The sequence below is a fragment of the Colobus angolensis genome, unplaced genomic scaffold (genome assembly GCF_000951035.1).
Source record: "Colobus angolensis palliatus isolate OR3802 unplaced genomic scaffold, Cang.pa_1.0 Scaffold113, whole genome shotgun sequence".
NCBI classification, from domain to species: Eukaryota; Metazoa; Chordata; class Mammalia; order Primates; family Cercopithecidae; genus Colobus; species Colobus angolensis.
The window spans coordinates 1,751,891-1,758,913 of record NW_012112364.1 but is presented as its reverse complement, the minus strand read 5'-3'; the positions used below and the strand labels follow the sequence as shown (position 1 = coordinate 1,758,913).

At 45.7% G+C, this 7,023-nt stretch overlaps 1 protein-coding gene across 1 annotated transcript in view; it reads left to right on the top strand.

The window, feature by feature from the left end:
• WASF3 (WAS protein family, member 3) overlaps positions 1-7,023 on the top strand; it is a 77,709-nt gene that overhangs the window by 23,986 nt on the left and 46,700 nt on the right. The gene's annotated exons all lie outside the window — the stretch shown is intronic.

Genomic DNA, 7,023 nt, shown 5'->3' with positions numbered 1-7,023 from the left:
TGTAATGGCCTTTTCTCTCTTTTGTTCTTTGTTGGTTTAAAGTCTATTTTATAGGAGACTAGGATTGCAACCCCTGTTTTTTTTTTTTTTCTTTCCATATGCTTGGTAGGTCTTTCTCCATCCTTTTATTTTGAGCTTATGTGTGTCTCTGCACACGAGATGGGTCTTCTGAATACAGCACACTGATGGGTGTTGACTCTTTATCCAATTTGCGAGTCTGTGTCTTTTAATTGGAGCATTTAGTCCATTTACATTTAAGGTTAATATTGTTATGTGTGAGTTTAATCCTGTCATTATGATGTTAGATGGTTATTTTGCCTGTTAATTGATGCAGTTTCTTCATAGTATCGAGGGTCTTTACAATTTGTCATATTTCTGCAGTGGCTGGTGCCGGTTGTTCCTTTTCATATTTAGTGCTTCCTTCAGGAGCTCTTGTACAGCAGGCCTGGTGGTGACAAAATCTTTCAGCATTTGCTTGTCTGTAAAGGATTTTATTTCTCCTTCACTTATGAAACTTAGCTTGGCTGGATATGAAATTCTAGGTCGAAAATTCTTTTCTTTAAGAATGTTGAATATTGGCCCCCACTCTCTTCTGGCCTGTAAGGTTTCTGCCAAAAGATCCACTGTTAGTCTGATGGGCTTCCCTTTATGGGTAACCCAACCTTTCTCTCTGGCTGCCTTTAACATTTTTCCCTTCATTTCACCCTTGGTTAATCTGACAATTGTGTGTCTTGGAGTTGCTCATCTCGAGGAATATCTTTGTGATATTCTCTGTATTTCCTGAATTTGAATGTTGGCCTGCCTTGCTAGGTTGGGGAAGTTCTCCTGGATAATATCCTGAAGAGTGTTTTCCAGCTTGATTCCATTCTCCCCGTTACTTTGAGGTACACCAATCAAACATAGATTTGGTCTTTTCACATAGTCTCATATTTCTTGGAGGCTTTGTTCGTATCTTTTTACTCTTTTTTTCTTTAAACTTGTCTTCTCACTTTATTTCATTAATTTGATCTTCAATCACTGATATCCTTTCTTTCACTTGATCGAATCAGCTATTGAAGCTTGTGCATGCATCATGAAGTTCTCATGCCACAGTTTTCAGCTCCATCAGGTCATTTAAGGTCTTCTCTACACTGTTTATTCTAGTTAGCCATTCGTCTAACCTTTTTTCAAGGTTTTTAGCTTGCTTGTGATGGGTTAGAACATGCACCTTTGGTCGGAGAATTTCGTTATTACTGACCTTCTGAAGCCTACTTCTGTCAACTCGTCAAAGTCATTCTCCATCTAGCTTTGTTCCGTTGCTGGCGAGGAGCTGCGATCCTTTGGAGCAGAAGACATGCTCTGGTTTTTTAGAATTTTGGGCTTTTCTGCTCTGGTTTCTCCCTGTCTTTGTGGTTTTATCTACCTTTGGTCTTTGATGTTGGTGACCTACAGATGGGGTTTTGGTGTGGATGTCCTTTTTGTTGATGTTGATGCTCTTCCTTTCTGTTTGTTAGTTTTCCTTCTAACAGGTCCCTGAGCTGCAGGTCTGTTGGAGTTTGCTGGAGGTCCACTCCACACCCTGTTTGCCTGGGTGTCACCAGTGGAGGCTGCAGAACAGCAAATATTGCAGAACGGCAAATATTGCTGCCTGATCCTTCCTCTGGAAGCTTTGTCTCAGAGGGGCACTTGCCTGTATGAGTTGTCTGTCGGCCCCTACTTGGAGGTGTCTCCCAGTTAGGGTACACGGTGGTCAGGGGCCTACTTGAGGAGGCAGTCTGTCCGTTCTCAGAGCTCAAATGCCATGCTGGGAGAACCACTGCTCTCTTCAGAGCTGTTAGACAGAGATGTTTAAGTCTGCAGAAGTTTCTGCTGCCTTTTGTTCAGTTATGCCCTGCCCACAGAGGTGGAGTCTAGAGAGGCGGTAGGCCTTGCTGAGCTGCAATGGGCTTTGCCTAGTTTGAGCTTCTGGCCGCTTGTTTACCTACTCAAGCCTTAGCAATGGCGGACGCCCCTCCCCCTGCCAGGCTGCTGCTTTGCAGGTTGATCTCATACTGCTGCACTAGCAGTGAGCAAGGCTCCGTGGGCGTGGGACCCGCTGAGCCAGGGAGAGAATCTCCTGGTCTGCCGGTTGCTAAGACCATGGGAAAAGTGCAGTATTTGGATGGGAGTGTCCTGGGTGGGAGTGTCCCATTTTTCCAGGTACAGTCTGTCATGGCTTCCCTTGGCTAGGAAAAAGAAATCCCCCAACCCCTTGCATTTCCTGGGTGAGGTGATGCACCGCCCTGCTTTGACTTGCCCTCTGTGGGCTGCACTCACTGTCCAACCAGTCTCAATGAGAGGAACCAGGTACCTCAGTTGGAAATGCAGAAATCACCTGTCTTCTGCGTCGATCACACTGGAAGCTGTAGACCAGAGCTGTTCCTATTCAGCCATCTTGGAACAGAACTTATTTTTATTTTTTACCACCAATATCTCTGCACCATCTGGGGTCTGCTGGATCATACAGTCTTGGCAGCCAGGCTGCTTGCACCACAACCTGAACCTGCTGAAGGGTCCTTTCTTTCTCTGAGCCCCACTCAAAGCTGGTAGCTGCTGTGTCATGCAGTCTGTGGACTAGAGCCGTATCCCAGGTGTGTTGCCCCCAGAACCCAACCTAATTGGCACTGGATTGGGGGATGCAAGATATAGCAAATTGTCTTTTCCTTAGGAGGAGATATCCCAGCATGCCCCTGACCACTGGGTCCCTCCAAACTTCACTGCAGTTGCCAGACCCGGAATCTTCAGAGGGTTTCTCTGCCACCCTCTGGAGCATATGTGTCTTACCAAGGACTCCTGTGTGCCAGCCACCCTGTGCTTGTTCTGTCCAGTCAGCATGGCACTGTTGCTCTCTTTCCTCTCTTAGGCCCGACACTTTCACAGCTAGATTGTTGCTGGGATTCGTATTTTGTTATCGACTTAGCATCCAGAAAGAAGAGTTGCATGTAATGCCTGTAGGGGGAGGGTGCCTGCTGCCCTGTAGGGGAGAGGCCTCTGCGGCATCTTCCAGCTCAGCCAAGTGCAAGCCCAGAGGGTCCCAACTGGGGGACTTGCAGGTAGGTTGTTTGGACTCAACAATATCATAGGCATTCATCTAGAATTCCCCATCCCAGTTTTCAGAATGTCAGGTTTTCTCTCTCAGGGCCCAGACCTGCATACTTCACCTGCCTTGGCTGAGATTTAAACATTTCCAGCTCTTAACTCTCACAATTGGACCTTGGAAATTGGAAACCCACAGCTTTCCATTGTGTCTACCCATCCAGTTCAGGTGGTGGTGGAGACTGCTTTGTACCCACTAGGAGGGTCCTGTTGCTGTCACACTTAGCTGGTAACTGCTTGTTAACTGCAGTTCAGTCTCCCATTATCCTTATGCAGGGCATTAGTATGACTTTAGCAGTGACTAGCCAACTCCGCTGCTTTTCTGGCATTTTCCCGCTGAATCTGCATTATTGCCTTGGACATGAAGCATATCCCTTCATTTGGACATTTTCCAGGTCACCGTCAGTGTAATCTTTAGCAATTGAGCCATGACCTGTGCCAGGGACTACCCTCCTATGTTAGGATAGCATCCTCCACTGCAGAGTTGTCTGTGAGCATGTCCCAGACCCCCCATCTCAGCACCTGCTTTCTCAGATCATTCTCAGGGCCACTTGGGTTAGTCTGGGTCTGAGCAACAGATACCAAGGTGGGATCACAGTTACAGGATTTGACTAAGGATACCACCCACCTATGTGAAAGAAAAGGGGGTAGAAACTGGGGGGGCTGAGAGAGGCATCAAACCATAGTGCAAACCTGACCCTTGCAGTGGGGAGGAGAGGGGGTTGGGTGTGAGCGAGCTCTCCTGGTCTGCCATGAGGTCTAAGGGAGATTCAGCAGAGCTGTCGGGGAGTTCTTGTCTTTAATTCATCCTTGTCAACTTTTCTCAGTTATTTCATCCTGCTTTCTTGCTGCACACCAGTTTTGTCTTTCCCCATTTCATGTGGTGGGAGTTATCCATTTCCGTAGTTGAAGAGAGCAGCCAGACCAAGCTGGATAGCATAGTCCCACCTCCAAATTCCTAGGGAAGGACCCTGGCCCAGTTTCAGCCATGTCTGGGATCTAGTTCACAGTTACGTGAACCGGGTTGTCTCTCTCTAAATTGAGACATTTGCCAGAAAAGCTGGACAAACTACAGACCTAACACTAATAAACACTTTATATAACCTCTAATAGTCCTAAACATTTCATTAGCAATCATTGTTTTATTCTTCACAGACAGACTTTGAAGAATGATTTGGATGGGTCATAGTTCTTCCAATAAAGGAATCAAGAGACATAACTTAAGTATTTTGTTGGTGACTAACTGGATTAGTTCATTAAATGTTTGTTTTTATAATTGCAAAGTATTTTCAAGGGTAATCACTGACCCAGCGTTTTTTCCTTTGACTCTTCCTTGCTCTTCAATTTATTCAAAACTGAATTAGTGTTAGAGAAGATAAAAGCTGTCTGGGAGAAGAATACACTTATTAGAGTACTGCTGTGCTTTGGATGTGGTTTGTCTGCATCAAAACTGATACTGAAATTTGATTCCCCCAGTGTGGCGATGTTGGGAGGCGTGGCCTAGTGGAAACCCTTATGAATAGATTAGTGCTTTCCTTGTGTGGTAAGTTCTCTCTCTTGTGGGAATGGATTACTTCCTGTGAGAGTGGGTTGTTAAAAAGAGTCTGGCTTCCTTGGTTTCTGTTTCTTCTCTCACCATGTGATCTCTCTGCGTACACCCACTGTCCTCCTATTTTCTACCATGGGTGGAAGCAGCCTGAGGCCCTTAACCAGGTGCAGCTGCCCAGAATCATAAGCCAAATAAACCTCTTTTCTTTATGAACGACCTAGTCTCAGGTAGTTTGTTATAGCACCACTGAACTAAGACAAGTAATTGGGACTGAATTTTAAAGCCATAAAAATCATTACTACATGATTAGAACTTTAAAGAAGAGCTGCAAAGCCCTCTTTTCTGAAGTTGTAGACAGGTAGCATGGCCTCTGTCTGTTGTCTTTTGTATTTATATAGGCATAGGAGCTCCAAATAGAGGTTTAATGAACATGAGAAATGAAGGCTGCGGATTAATTAGTCAAAGCTGCAATCCTGGAACAACAATATGTGAAGTACCCCAAGGGAAGGGCAAAGAGAAATATATATGTAAATGTCTCTGGCTGTACTGTATGAGACATGTAAATGTCTCATAGCAAACATTTTTAGAATAATCAGTTTGTGTTGAGGACTGTTCAGGGCATGGTGGGGAACACAGAATTCATGGACTCAGTCCCAAATTCAGGCAGCTTATAGTTCATCTGGGAAGAAGACAGCTGTCAGTCCTGCCTCTGCCAGGCATAGAGACTCCTACAGTTTGCTTGGGATGGTAAATGGGGAAATGAATGAAGTGCCGACATGTTTTCCCTTCCAAATCCCTCTCAGAGCTCCCTGTTGTTCTAAAATAGTGTGTATTTATAGAAAATGTGAGGTATAGTGAAGCCAACAGATTAGGAGACAATTGCCGTAGAAAGATAGCTTGTCACCACAGTTCCCAAGAGGAGGGGTCACACCACACCACGCAGGGCCACATAGAAATCCCAGGGTCCCTCAGGAGGCAGAGTGGGAGGGAGAACTGTGGACCAGAGCCTTTTTTGTAGTTTCTGTGGGAAGGAGTGTACAAAGCAGGGGAAGCAGACTCAGAATTGGCGGGTTTGAATAGTTTTGGTGGGCTTGGGGGCTGTTTCTAGTTGTCTAGTAGTTTGGCCGTGGGGTGATTTGCAGTGGGTAGTGGCTGCGAGTGTTAGAGCCTCATGGAGGAGGTGATAGGTATGTGGGCTCTGGATTGGCTGGTTTGCATTTGAAGAGGGCCCTCTTAGGTGAGTTGTTTTCCATCTCTTGGAATTAGTAACCCTGGGAGGATGGCACCAAGCTATCCATCCCCATGATCCAAAAGCTTCCCACTGGGCCCCACTTTCAACACCTGAGATCACATTTCAACATGAGATTTGGAGGGGATAAACAAACTGTATCAATAATCTTGTCAAAATGAAAATACATTCCAGTCATTGAATTTTCCAGTATTGTATGAAGATGAGGCTGGTTGTATGATTAGGAGGTTTGAAACTCTACAAACTCCTTAATAGAAAGTTGAGATTTTATTTATCATTTCTTTTTTTTTTTTTTTTTCCTCACTGCAACCTCTGCCTCCTAGGTTCAAGTGATTCTCCTGCTTGAGCCTCTTGAGTAGCTGGGATTACAGGCACCCGCCACCATGCCTGGCTAATTGGTTTTTGTTTTTGTTTTTAGTAGAGACGAGGTTTCACTTGTTAGTCAGGCTGGTTTCGAACTCCTGACCTCAAGTGATCCACCCACCTCAGCCTTCCAAAGTGCTGGGATTACAGGAGTGACCCACTGAGCCCAGCCTATCATCTCCTTTTTGAAGAGAGGGGTGAGACGGATGAAAGGGATGCCTAGGATGTTGGAGAAGGCTTTCCTGAAGTGTCCGGTGATCCTTGACTCTTATTTAAGTCTGAGGCACTGGCGCTTGGGGAGATTTTGACAGGTGTTAACTGCCTGGCTGGCAGTTTCAACAGGGGAAAGCCTCCCTCCCCGGTGTTCATATTTGTAGATCTTTTCTCTTCACGTATTCCCCAGGAAGGAATGTTCCAGTCTTTTTGGATGGGAGTAAAAGCCAGGCTGCCTGTGTTCTAGGAGCCAAGGGGAACAGGGGGTCAGGGGAGCTGTCTCACCTGTCATTGTAGACTTTGATTTAATTTCCTGTTTCCAGTACATTTGCTCCCCCTACCTTTAGCTCTGGCTGGAGTCCCAAGTTCAGATTCTTCAATTTACCTTTCTTTTGCAGAGAGGAAAACATCCTGGGTTGGGTGGGGGAGGGGCAGCCCAGGAAGGGAGAAGGCATTCTTAAATGGAGTTTTCAAAGCCACCCCTTCTGTTTCGTCTCCCCTCAATTCCCGGTTTGCACTTACCTGGTGCCTCCTA